Source organism: Mirounga leonina, unplaced genomic scaffold (assembly GCF_011800145.1).
Source record: "Mirounga leonina isolate KUSES-001 unplaced genomic scaffold, KU_Mleo_1.0 Mir_151, whole genome shotgun sequence".
Lineage (NCBI taxonomy): Eukaryota > Metazoa > Chordata > Mammalia > Carnivora > Phocidae > Mirounga > Mirounga leonina.
The window spans coordinates 7,681,879-7,695,331 of record NW_023270377.1 but is presented as its reverse complement, the minus strand read 5'-3'; the positions used below and the strand labels follow the sequence as shown (position 1 = coordinate 7,695,331).

The 13,453-nt window shown below is 43.5% G+C and overlaps 1 long non-coding RNA gene across 1 annotated transcript in view; it reads right to left on the bottom strand.

Moving 5' to 3' along the window:
- Positions 1 to 12,550, bottom strand: part of LOC118011946 — a 33,846-nt gene extending 21,296 nt beyond the window's left edge. The window contains exons 1-3 of the long non-coding RNA XR_004679573.1: positions 12,243 to 12,550; positions 9,393 to 9,538; positions 1,475 to 1,518 (exon numbers count right to left, since the gene is read on the bottom strand). This is a non-coding gene — a long non-coding RNA (uncharacterized LOC118011946). The remainder of the gene's footprint in view (positions 1 to 1,474; positions 1,519 to 9,392; positions 9,539 to 12,242) is intronic.
- Positions 12,551 to 13,453: the final 903 nt, after the last annotated feature.

The following is a 13,453-nucleotide window of genomic DNA, read 5'->3' as shown; positions in this document are numbered from 1 at the left end:
CATCCAGTATCATTGTGTCCTAGCCTATCTGCATTCGTTTGAGGTCATATTCTGTACATGTAATAAATGTTTATACCCTAAAAAAAAAGAAGGAAGTGCAAAAGGCTGAGAAAGAGATTAAGGTAAAAAGATTACAGGAAAGGTGTGTGTGTGTGTGTGTGTGTGTAGTGTTTTTAAATGCAAAGAAATAGATCTGCAAGGATGCACAGCAAATTGCTAACAGTACATTGGGGGTTGCAGGAGCAGGGAGAGATGAGACACAGGCTTCTGAATTTTATTTGTATAGGTGTCAGTCTTTTTGCAAAAACATTTAATGACAAGCATGTACTGCCATTGGACTTTAAAAAAAAATGTATCAAGTAAGAAAAAGTCTTTTTCAAATACTTTCTTTTTTTCAAATACTAGTCGGCCCATTTAACACGGGCTGAAAATGGGCTTGTAATTAACACAGGAAAAGTTTCCCTTAAAATTTAGCTAGAGGGCTTGGAATTTCCAACAGGGCAACAGCAAGGGGATATTCTCAGCAGGGTCTTCAGTTAAGAAGATTCCCCTTGGGGCGCCTGGGTGGCTCAGTTAGTTAAGCGACTGCCTTCGGCTCAGGTCATGATCCTGGAGTCCCGGGATCGAGTCCCGCGTCGGGCTCCCTGCTCAGCAGGGAGTCTGCTTCTCCCTCTGACCCTCCCCCGTCTCATGTGCTCTCTCTCTCTCTCTCTCAAATAAATAAATAAAATCTTTAAAAAAAAAAAAAAAAAGAAGGTTCCCCTTGCCATGCCCACAGCCCCCCCTTCCAACAGTGATTTACCAAAGACTGAAAGAGGTGTTGCCTAGCTGGTGAACTGCCTGTGAATGGAGGTGATGCTGGACTATCTGGAGACTCTTTCTCCAGGGTCTTGCCAAAGGAACCTATGCATTTTCTGGTATGGGCTGGACCAGCTGCTTGCCAACCCAGAATTGCTGAGATTCCAAATTTGGGGTAATCTTCCCCCCAACAGGCCACACTTTGAGCACTTTAGAGCAGTGGCTCTGGGGTGGGGCCCAGGACTCTGCATTTCTAACCAGCTCCCCGGCCCACAGCCTCACCTGAGTAGGGAGGGTCTGGAGTACTTGACCTAGAGGCCCTCTACCCTCCTGAACTTGCACCTTTGGATCCACAGACTGTCCATGTCCATTCAGATTTGGTTGCCAGACAATCCCTGGGGCCATAAGTATGAGCTTGAGCACCGCATGCCTTACTCTTGATGAACATTGGTGTCACTATGTCGGAGACAACTTCATCAAGTGTCAGCTTCCCAGAGCAAGCCTTCTCATCCCACACCAAGCCCCACGGAGTGGCCAGGGGGGGAACGGGGGTGGAGCACAGCCCTCCCTCCTCACCCTTACCTTCCACAAAGTGTCCTAGCTGCCTAGGCAAGCAGACATTTCTCAACCTGCCCATGAAACCAGTTTCCCCAGATCCTTGCAAGATGGTTCCTACCTGTTGGGTGTGCCGCCCTCATCCAGTTGTGGAACAAAGACCATCTGTCAAGAATTTAAAAATGGGAATAAATGTTGTTGAACGTACATAAGAAATCATATTTTTCTACTTTTTTGTATGTTGAAAATTCATAAGTTTTTAAAAATTTAGTGCCTGGGTAGCTCAGTCGGTTAGGCATTCAACTCTTGGTTTTGGCTTGGGTCGTGATGTCAGGGTCAGCATGCAATCAAGCCATCCCCACCCCCTCCCCACCGCCCCGGGTCAGGCTCCAAGCTCAGCTCAGAGTCTGCTTAAGACTCTCTCTCCTGGGGCGCCTGGGTGGCTCAGTCGTTAAGGGTCTGCCTTCGGCTCAGGTCACGATCCCAGGGTCCTGGGATCGAGCCCCACATCGGGCTCCCTGCTCAGCAGGAGGCCTGCTGCTCCCTCTCCCACTCCCCCTGCTTGTGTTCTGTCTCTCTCTGTCTCTCTCTCATCAAATAAATGAAATCGTAAAAAAAAAAAAAAAGACTCTCCTTCTTCCTCTGCCAGCATACTTGCACCCCCACACTCGCACACACTCTCTCTAATTAATTAATTAATTAATTAATTAATTGGAAATAAAGCAGTTCCTTCTCTGGGGCACCTGGTTGGCTCAGTACAGCCTGCAACTTCATCTCAGGGTTGTAAGATCAAGCCCCACGTGGGTGTAGCGATCACTTAAAAAAAATAAAATACAGTCTTAAAAAATAAATAAATAAAGCAGTTTGTCTCAAGGTAGATGGACCTTAGAAGTACATATATAGGAAAATGTCCCTTAGTTCATTATCACTAACAACAAGTTTGAAAGTCTGCACAACTACAAAATCCTAAATGCCAATGTGAGGGCAGAACCACTTTCCTTCTACCCTTCTAAGTTCTTTGGCTAGTCTAATAAGTAAATTGACATAAGACAGAGAAACAGGAAAAAATAAATAAATTTAATTTTGTAGGTACAGAAGTCCCATAAAAACATGAGACCCAAAGGCAGTCAGGCAATGGAGGTTCACAGGCCATCCTGAGCTGAGGAAAGAGATGGGGCTGGGGTTTCAAAGGCGAGGAGGGCAAGTTGCAGGAAGATGAGAAGAGCAGATGTTTGCTAAGCAGATGTTGGCCCTGCCATGTGGGTAAGTCTTTCAGATTAAAAAAAAAAAAAAATTATCTCTGGTAATAACTCTCTTTCTGGGCCAGGCTCCCCATCTGAATTTCTTTTAGGCAATGAAGGGAGAGGTCAAAGTTTTTTTTGAGTCTGCTGAGACTTGACTGCCTTCAGGTCAAAATAATCTACATGCCAAAGTGGCATATTTTGGGGTGGCATATTCTGTTCCCTTCAGTCCCATCTTTGAAACTTGCCCAAGAAACTTCACAGTTCATAAGTTGCGTTGGTAAATCGCCCTATCTCACTGAACCAGTCTCTTAGTCTGGAGAGTAGGCCAGTTCAATTAAACAGCTGTGTCTCATTTTAGGAGGTGGGAATGCAGGGGGACTCCCAAAGTTAGGTCTATTGTGCGAGCAATCAGATATGTAATAAGAGGCATTTCTATGGAAACAAAAGAAAAATAATGGTTAATGATGGAGAAAATTATACTCCCACTTTCTGACTTCTGAAGGCAGCTAGTTGAGAAGATTTCTAGATATCTGGCTCCAATCCTCTTCAGATGGAGTGAGAAAGTGCAGTGGCAACCTGATAGATTTTTACGGTTGGCAGTTTGAATGTCTCTGGTGATCTTTCTAAGTGGTATGGAGGCATAAAGATTGCCCGTATATGAGCTGTTGCGGTGATTTCTTTGAAGTTTATATCAAATTGTCCAGCTTTAGCTTGCTTGCATGGCTTTAGGGAAAGAACAGTTTTAGTTCTCAATGATTCCAAATCAGAAGGGTCAAAAAAGGAGAAGACTATGTAGGGTGCCTGGCTGGCTCAGTTGGTGGAGAGTGAGACTCTTGATCTTGGGGCTGTTTGAGCTCCCTGTCGGGTGTAGAGATTACTTAAAAATAAAAAAAATTTTTTTTTAAGATTTTATTTTAGAGGCGCCTGGGTGGCTCAGTCGTTAAGCGTCTGCCTTTGGCTCAGGTCATGATCCCAGGGTCCTGAGGTTGAGCCCCACATCAGGCTCACTGCTCAGTAAGGAGTCTGCTTCCCCCTCCTCCTCTCCCCCTCCCCCTGCTCATGCTCACACTCCCTTGACAAATGCCTCTTCATGTCTCATATCTCTTCTTACCAAAACCACATATCACTTTCCTTGCATACAGAGTTGTTTCCCTTACTATTTCTCATAGTTTTTTTTTTTCAAGATTTTTTGATTTTTAAATAATCTCTATACTGAATGCGGGGCTTGAATTCATGACCCCAAGATCAAGAGTCTCATGCTCCAACTGCACCAGCCAGGCACCCCTATTTCTCATAGTTTTAATGTCATTTATTTTTTTGGAATTCTTAATCCTTAGAAACTTGAATTTCTAGTGAAAACTAAGATGTAAATTGTTATACTTTCATTCTTTAGACTGGCAAATTTATAAATACATTTCAGAATTTCTAGAAGCATATGCTTTTTTTATAGTATAATTTTCCAATGTAGTACAAACACATCTAAATATCTTTTTAGTTTCTCTGTAATAAGAAGCAAAATGTAGATAAACCCATGTTCGATAATTAATGTTTCAAGATTTTATCTTACTTGGAAATGATCTAGATAGTCAATGAATTTCCATCACTTAACTTAGTAAAACTCTAATGGTGGAAGTTATCAAGTGATTTTGGAAAGTTTTTTTTTTTTTTAAGATTTATTTATTTATTTTAGAGAGAGAGCGAGCACAAGCAGGAGGGGCAGAGGGTGAGGGAGAGAGAATCTCAGGCAGACTCTGCACTGAGCCCGACGTAGGGCTTAACCTCATGACCTGAGCTGAAACCAAGTATTGGACGCTCTACCAACTGAGCCACCCAGGTGCCCCGATTTTGGAAGGCATTTTTAAGTATACACACCATAAAACATAATTACGGCTGAAAAGTTCACCTAAAAGTTCTTATTCCAATTACATCTATCTCAGTCACGGGTTCCCAACAATTATGCTCAGACTACCCACGAGAACTTTATGAGAGACATTAGATGGAGTCAGCCATCATCCCAAGCTATTTCTCTTGCAGACAAATTTTATAACAGAGATAGCATGAATTTTTTTGACTACTAAACCCAGGTAGAATAAAAGTTCTATGTCTGCATTATATTTAATGCTGAGAATTCTGAAGACATGTCTATTTTTTTAAGGATTTATTTATTTGAGGGATGCCTGGGTGGCTCAGTTGTTAAGCGTCTGCCTTCGGCTCAGGTCATGGTCCCAGGGTCCTGGGATCGAGCCCCGCATCGGGCTCCCTGCTCTGTGGGAAGCCTGCTTTCCCCTCTCCCGCTCCCCCTGCTTATGTTCCCTCTCCCACTGTGTCTCTCTTTGTCAAATAAATAAAATAAAATCTTTTTTTTTTTAAAGATTTTATTTATTTATTCATGAGAGACATTCCTGCTCCTTGGGAGCCTGCTTCTCCCTCTGCCTCTCTCTCTTTAAGAGGCAGAGGGAGAAGCAGGCTCCCAAGGAGCAGGAAGCCCGATGCGGGACTCAATCCCAGGACCCTGAGATCATGACCTGAGCCGAAGGCAGACGCTTAACCATCTGAGCCACCCAGGCGCCCCTAAATAAAATAAAATCTTAAAAAAAAAAGGATTTATTTATTTGAGAGAGAGAGAGCACGATCAAGGAGAGGGGCAGAAGGAGAAGGAGAGAGAGAATCTCAAGCAGACTCCCTGTTTAGCTCGGAGCCAGATCCCAGGACCCTGAGATCATGACCTGAGCCAAAATCAAGAGTTGGCTGCTCAAAAAAAAAAAAAAAAAAAAGAGTTGGCCGCTCAAACTGACTGAGCCACCCAGGCACCCCTGAAGACGTGTCTATTTTAATTAAACCAGTCACCTTAAACTAGCTTCACTGAATATTACTGAATATTTTCCCAGATCATGTGAACTTGAAAAACATTTGAATTTGTTTCTATTATATTTCTGAGGGTTTAGCAGTACTTAGTTCATATAAGCGCTTATTTTAAACCAGTTGAATAGATCTCCTGCAAATTAATATTGGCAGTACCATCAGCAAGTAGAAAACTATTACACATCTGCAACATACAAATATAGACACACACAAACATATAGACAAATACAGAAACTGTATAGCTTTCATTCTAAAATTTTACCATGAGTCAGGTATGATAATTACAAAACGCACTGGTTTATAAAAGAACAGTTGGATCCAAATTTTGTTTTGGCAGTTGAAATAAGTTCACCTTCTTAGATGGGTAAAGCTTTTTTTTTTTTTAAGCAATCTCTTCATCCCACATGGGGCTCAAACTCACAACCCCAAGGTCAAGAGTCGCATGCTCCACTGACTGAGCCGGCGGGCCCCATGGCTAAGGCTTTTTACTAATATTTGTGGAGAGGACATTTAAGATATTTCATTAGCCTAATTCGCAAATAATTCCTTTTTTATCCTTTTGATAGGAAACCTCTCCCTAGGAGCACCTGCCTGGCTCAGTTGGTAGAGGACATGACTCTTGATCTTGGGGTCATGAGTTTGAGCCCCACATTGAGTGTAGAGCTTAAAAAATAAAAATCTTAAAACAAAAACAAAACAAACAAACCTCTCTCTAAAGTTTGCATCTCAAAAAGCTGGTTATCAGGTCCTAGAGAAGATGGAATAGAAAATCTGTACCACAGGGCGCCTGGGTGGCTCAGTTGGTTGAGCGACTGCCTCCGGCTCGGGTCATGATCCTGGAGTCCTTGGATCGAGTCCCTGGATCGAGTCCCGCATCGGGCTCCCTGCTCGGCGGGGAGTCTGCTTCTTCCTCTGACCCTCCCCCCTCTCATGTGCTCTCTCTCATTCTCTCTCAAATAAATAAATAAAATCTTAAAAAAAAAAAAAAAAGAAAGAAAGAAAGAAAATCTGTACCACAAAGGCAGCCAAGTTTTCTCCAAGAAGTCTGGAGTATATTTCCCTCTTATCAAAGATCTAGGGGCGCCTGGGTGGCTCAGTTGGTTAAGCGACCGCCTTCGGCTCAGGTCATGATCCTGGAGTCCCGGGATCGAGTCCCACATCGGGCTTCCTGCTCGGCGGGGAGTCTGCTTCTCCCTCTGACCCTCCTCTCTCTCATGCTCTCTGTCTCTCATTCTCTCTCTCTCAAAATAAAAAAAAATTAAAAAAATTAAAAATAAAAGATCTAGAGAAATTATTTATATTTTCCCTCTTTTTTTTAAAGATTTTATTTATTTAAGAGCAAGAGAGAATGGGGGAGAGAGAGAGAAACGAGTAGGGAGAGGGGTAGAAGGAGAAGCAGACCTTCCTGATGAGCAGGGAGCCCAATGCAGGACTCGATCCCAGGACTCCAGGATCATGACCTGAGCTGAAGGCAGACATTTAACTGACTGAGCCACCGAGGGACCCAGTTTTCCCTCCTTTTCTTAAGTGTAGGACAATTCTGTTTCCAATATCCCAATCTTTTACAGTACCTGCAAGCAATTTGAGATGAATAGGAGAGTTTTGGAGGATGGTGAAGATAGGTGGACTTTGAATTGTTTCTAGAGCTGTATTTCTGGTTTTACAAAGATTTGTTAAGAATAGGACAGTTGCTTTTTTTTTTTTTTTTTTTTTAAGATTTTTATTTATTTGAGAGAGAGAGAAAGAGAGCGCACAAGTGGAGGGAGGGGCAGAGGGAGAAAGAGAAGCCGACTCCCCACTGGGCAGGGAGTCTGATGCAATGCAGAGCTTGATTGCAGGACCCTGAGATCATGACCTGAGCCAAATGAGCCACCCAGGTGCCCCAGGACAGTTGCTTTTAATTTCTCAAAGAATTGGGTTGAAGCCTAAATGATATTGAGGTGCTGATCCGCTCACCCAACTACATTATCTTAAATTTGCTTCTTTTTTATCAGCGAGATGTCCAACTAAGATGGAAATCAAAAGATTTCTATGTTCTAGAGCTTCAGGGTTTAACGCAATATGCCCTTGTAAAGTCTTTATAAGACTTTAATAAAGGCTTTCTTTCTGCGTGCGCAATTCAACCTTGGGCCAATTCACCTTAGGGGGCAAAAACCTTTACTGTTGCTTCTATCAGTCCCTGAACGTCATTTTTAGGAGCGCCTAGGAGAAATTCTGGTCATCTGTTTACTCCTTGAGGGGGGGTTTCCTCAGGGAGCCATCTGGCTTGTCTGTTAACTTCAGTGTAATTACAGGTGGAAAGAACACCCCTTAGCAGCTAATCAAGGTTCCTGCGAGTGGGGTTTTGAATGGCCGGTGATCTTTCTAACTCTTCTTTAAATTTGGTAGGATATTCTGGTAGTGGAGGTAAAAGGATTTTATCATTTATAAGTTCTGCTGCTTGTCTCTGTTTGCATGAATTCTTTGTGGTCAGGATCCAGGATATTTCCACAAAAGACATTGCATAGGAAGACCTGAGGCTAGCAGACCCTGATTACAGAATCCTGGAGAGTAGGAGGAGTTGTAAGAAACAGCAGAGTGAGCCCTGCAACCTGTCCCCTCACAACCCCCCGCCCCCTCCCCACTCCCATTCTTCTGCTAAATTCACTTCCTGGTCCTCAACATTACACAGGTAACCAGTACCCTGGGCCTGGAGATCAAGTCAGAATGCTCTCTGTAAATCTCAAAGGAAAAGGGAAGCTAAACCAGGCAGATGGGGCAGGATTTTGAGAAGGGGAATTTACATTGAATGTGGATTTTAATTTTTTGTTCTAAGCCTGATTTCTTTCTTTCTTTCTTTCTTTCTTTTTTAAGATTTTATTTATTTATTTGACAGAGACACAGCGAGGGAGGGAACTCAAGCAGAGGGAGTGGGAGAGGGAGAAGCAGGTTTCCCGCTGAGCAGGGAGCCGGATGCGGGGCTCGATCCCAGGGCCCTGGGGTCATGACCCGTGCCGAAGGCAGATCCTTAACGACTGAGCCACCCAGGCGCCCCTCTAAGCCGAATTTCTGTTCTTTCATCTTGCTAAGGGAGTCCCTGAGGCTAGCCATTATATTCCTTTGTGTCCGCTTTTTAATTGTTTTTTCCATAAGAAAAAAAAGTTGTTTTTTCCATAGATACCAATAAGACAATTGTTAGAGGAGAGCTCTCTAAACTTTTCTCTTTCAAATACAGCCAATTCAGAGGATCCATCATCTGGCCATTGACAAACAGGATCTTATATTAATCTCAGTAGTGACTCAAACCAATTAAATCCTTTTATGGTTTAACCAGGGATTCAGGAAGCATTCCAAAAGAGGGTGCAGAGGATGCAGTCCTCACAAGATCCATAAAGTTCACTCCCATAATTAAGCCTAAGAAAGCAAAGACCTTCAGTGTCACAGGCAGTAAGAATGGTGCAGTCGAAATGGGGGCTCTGGTCTCCTGTCATCTGTGACACCAGTCAGGTGCTACTATGGGACTTTTCCTTCACCAGCACCAAGGGCCCCTTATGGACCGGAACCCCTGAAGACAAACTCCCCTGAGGGCTGGCTCAGTCGGACAAAGGCAGTGCTGCTTTTCGGGTCTGGAACCTACTCAGCTCTACGCCAATGCACGCTGGTACATGCGTTTGCCAGTGAGAATATTCTCCCTGGTCACAAAGCCAAGCTCTCAAGACATGGAACAGGACAAAAGGAAAAAGCTCATACGGGCTATGATTCTCCTTCTCATGACAAAGGACACAAAAGACAGAGACCAAAGGAAACAATGACTATCTCTGGGAGAAAAGGGATCCGTAGACGCAAGAGTACTCATAACAGATCTTTACCAGAGTCACCATACTCAAGGAACTACTTCACACAAACATTTTCTCCTGCTAATCTGAATTTAGAAAAAGGGAAGAGGACTCTCACCACGCTCGCTTCCACTGGATCCTACAGGTGGAGATCCAGGTGACTGATCTGGTAAGAATTCTTAACCGTCAGTGGCTCTCGCAGCTGCAATAGCCCTGGGGGGAAGCTGTGTCCAGTCAGCGAAGGTCCCTTTGCAGGTCTCCAAACTGTTGGGGGAGGGGGAGATTTGTCATTCTTTCTAGGTTCTTAGGCTGATACTCCAATTAACATAAGACAGATTTGGGCGCCTGGGTGGCTCAGTCGTTAAGTGTCTGCCTTCGGCTCAGGTCATGATCCCAGGGTCCTGGATCGAGTCCCGCATCGGGCTCCCTGCTAGGTGGGGAGCCTGCTTCTCCCTCTGCCTCTGCCTCTGCCTCTCTCTCTCTCTCTGACTTTCATGAATAAATAAATAAAACATTTAAAAAAAAAAACATAAAACAGATTAATAGGAGAAAAAGAAATTTTATTTTCTATGTACGGAGGGCCCCATAGAAATATGAGACCCAAAGGCAGTCAGGCAATGGAGGCTCACAGGCCATCCTGAGCTGAGGAAAGAGATGGGGCTGGGGTTTCAAAGGCGAGGAGGGCAAGTTGCAGGAAGATGAGAAGAGCAGATGTTTGCTAAGCAGATGTTGGTCCTGCCATGTGGGTAAGTCTTTCAGATTAAAAAAATATATATATATCTCTGGTAATAACTCTTTCTGGGCAGGCTCCCCATCTAAATTCTTTCAGACACTGAAGGGAGAGGTAAAAGTTCTTTTTGAGTCTCCTGAGACTTGACTGCCTTCAGGTCAAAATAATCTACATGCCAAAGTGGCCCATTTTAGGGTGGCATATTCTGCTCCCCTTCACCTAAAAAAGATATAGAACCTGCTATCTTCGTTTCCTTTTATAGTCAGACCTGGTTGTAATTCCAAGTTTTATAAAGTAGCCATGTAGCCATTTGGAAGATTCTGGAATAAAGGGCAATGTGCTAGCCAGTGGGGAGTTCTGCATCTGCCAGCCTACTTTTTTTCATAGGAACAACTGGACTTTTATATCAGGAACTTTTCTAAGCCCTTTCAATGTATAAACTCATTTAATTCACCAACCCTATGAGAGTTACTACTGTTATATCCCCATTTATGAGAGGAAAATGAGGCACAAAGAAAGTGATTTGCCCAATCACAGAGCCAGTGAAGGGAGAACCCAGGCAGTTGAACTGCCATACAAAGCACAGTACTTCTCACACTGAGGCTGGTCCTCAAGGCACTCGCTCCCATCATAGATATACACACCTTCTTCTCAACAGTCTCGTGACTTATAGCCACACAAGGAGTATTATTCAGCCATGAAAAGGAATGGGGGTACAGATACACACTACAACCTTAGTGAATTTAAAAACATTATGCTAAGTGAAAGAAGCCAGACACAATGAGCACACATTTTGGATTCTGTTTATATGAAATGTCCAGAATAGGCAAATCCATAGAGACAGAAAGCAGATTAGTGGTGGGGCAGATGATGAGTGACTCCTAATAAGGCTAGGGTTTCTTTTGGGGTGGTGAAGTGCTCTGGAATTTGTGTGGATGGTTGCTCAACTTTGTGAATATGTTTTAAAACTACTGAATTATATACTTTTAAAATATTTTTTTTATTAAGTAAACTACACCCAATGTGGGGCTCGAACTCATGACCCTAAGATCAAGAGTTGCATGCTCTACTGAGTCAGGCAGGTGGCCCTGAGTTATATATTTTATTTTTTAAGATTTTATTTATTTGACAGAGACAGAGACAGAGAGAGAGGGAGGGAACACAAGCAGGGGGAGCAGCAGGCAGAGGGAGAAGCAAGCTCCCTGATGAGCAGGGAGCCTGACGTGGGGCTTGACCCCAGGACCCTGGGATCATGACCTGAGCCGAAGGCAGACACTTAACCAACTGAGCCACCCAGGTGCCCCCTGAGTTATATATTTTAAAGGGGTAAGTGTTACAGTATGTGAGTTATATATACATATATAAAAAAACTGGTCTAATGAGAAGAATATTTAACAATTTAGTAAACCAAAGCTGGAGAAGAGTAGTAGAATATACCACCCCCAAATATGTCACATTGGCATAGGGATTATTTTGAGTGGAAGGCAATTAAGAAGAAACGGATATAAGAAAAACTCTCTGCTCTCCTCTTATTTGCCTAAAAGCAAGACATAACTTTGCAGAGGTGTCCCCACTCCCCTCTCTACCAGGAAGGACAGAAGTTAATCACCAGAGAAAACTCCAGACCCTTATCAGCCTGGAGATGGCACCAGAGGAACCTACATAACAAACCTTGTCTACCATTACTTCTCCCATGTACACACCTTCCCACAATTTGCCACCCTAGACCCTCAAAGTCCTTTTCCTTTGTCTTGTCACTTCTCTAAAAATGCATTGTTCTTTTGTTAATATACTATAACAAGCCTAAGTTCTAACCACTCCTTTGAGTTACTCATCACTGGGTGCTCCCTTGTGTATGTGTGATGCACTTTTTAATAAATTTGTTTATTTTTCTCTTGGTAATCTGTCTTTGGTAGTCTAATTTACTGGGCTCCTGTCAAGAGAATTTAAGGTGGGTAGAGGAAAGACATTGTTTTTTTTTCTCCTATATTCCTACAGAAATCCCCATGGTCTGACTTTTTTCTGTGTCTCAGCTCCTATCTCTCCCACCCCTTAGCTCCCATGACCAACATTTGTGGACTTACTCAGTTGTTTGAGTTTAATGTGTCTCTTCCCTCTTCAGAGTCTAAGAGAAGGCTACGCCCAGCTGAGGCATCACTGCAACCAGGAAGCCTTCCTGTCTTCTGCCTAAGGCAGGGCCACTGCCACCTTGTGTATCATCCACCATCTTACACTCACCACCATGGTCATTTGCTCAGGGTCTGGCTTCCTCAATAAACTCCAGGCTCCATGAAAGCAGGGATGGGTTGTTTTGTTTGATATTCTATCCCCTGCCACCAGCACCGAAACAGAGGAAGCACTTACAAATCCACGGATCAGAGAACACAGGGTCCAGACACAGAGAACACCATGGTTTTCAGAGAGCCCTGCTGCTTTGAGAGGGCAGGGCTCCTTCCTTCGCAGGGTCCCAACTGATGTCAATTCCCATCCTTCCGGCCCTCTCAAAGATAGGAGGGGTACCTTAGATGGGTCCATTTTACATAAGCCCTTTTATTATTTACTCAGATAATACATGTGCCTGATGCATCAAGCAAGCACCTAACTTGTTTCTGAAGTGAACTTTAAAATTTCTTCTTTTCTTTTTTTTTTTTTCAAAGATTTACAGCGAGAGAGGGAACACAAGCAGGGGGAGTGGGAGAGGGAGAAGCAGGCTTCCTGCGAAGCAAGGAGCCCAATGCGGGGCTCGATCCCAGGACCCTGGGATCATGACCTGAGCCGAAGGCAGATGCTTAACGACTGAGCCACCCAGGCGCCCCTATCATTTTATTTTCATCATGATAAAGGTACTCTTTAATCCCCATTCCCTATTACCCCCCTCCCCCCACCCACCTCTCCTCTGAAAACCATCAAGTTGTTCTCTATAATCAAGAGTCTGTTTCTTGGTTTGTCTCTCTTTCTTTTCTTTTGCTTATTTCTGAAATTCCACACGAGTGAAATCGTATATTTGTCCTTCTCTGATGGACTTATTTCGCTTAGTATTATACTCTCTAGCTCCATCCATGTCATTGCAAATGTCAAGATTTCATTCTTTTTTTATGGCTGAATAATATTCCATTGTATATATATATATCACATTTTCTTTTTTTTTTAAGATTTTTATTTATTTGACAGAGAGAGACACAGTGAGAGGGAACACAAGCAGGGGGAGTGGGAGGGAGAAGCAGGTCCCTCACTGAGCAGGAAGCCCGATGTAGGGCTCAATCCCAGGACCCTGGGATCACAACCCGAGTTCAAAGCAGATCACAACCCGAGTTCAAAGCAGATGCTTAACCACTGAGCCACCCAGGTGCCCCAATATACCACATCTTCTTTATCCATTCATCTATTGATGGACACTTGGGCTACTTCCATAGTTTGGCTATTGTAAATAATGCTGCAATAAACATAGG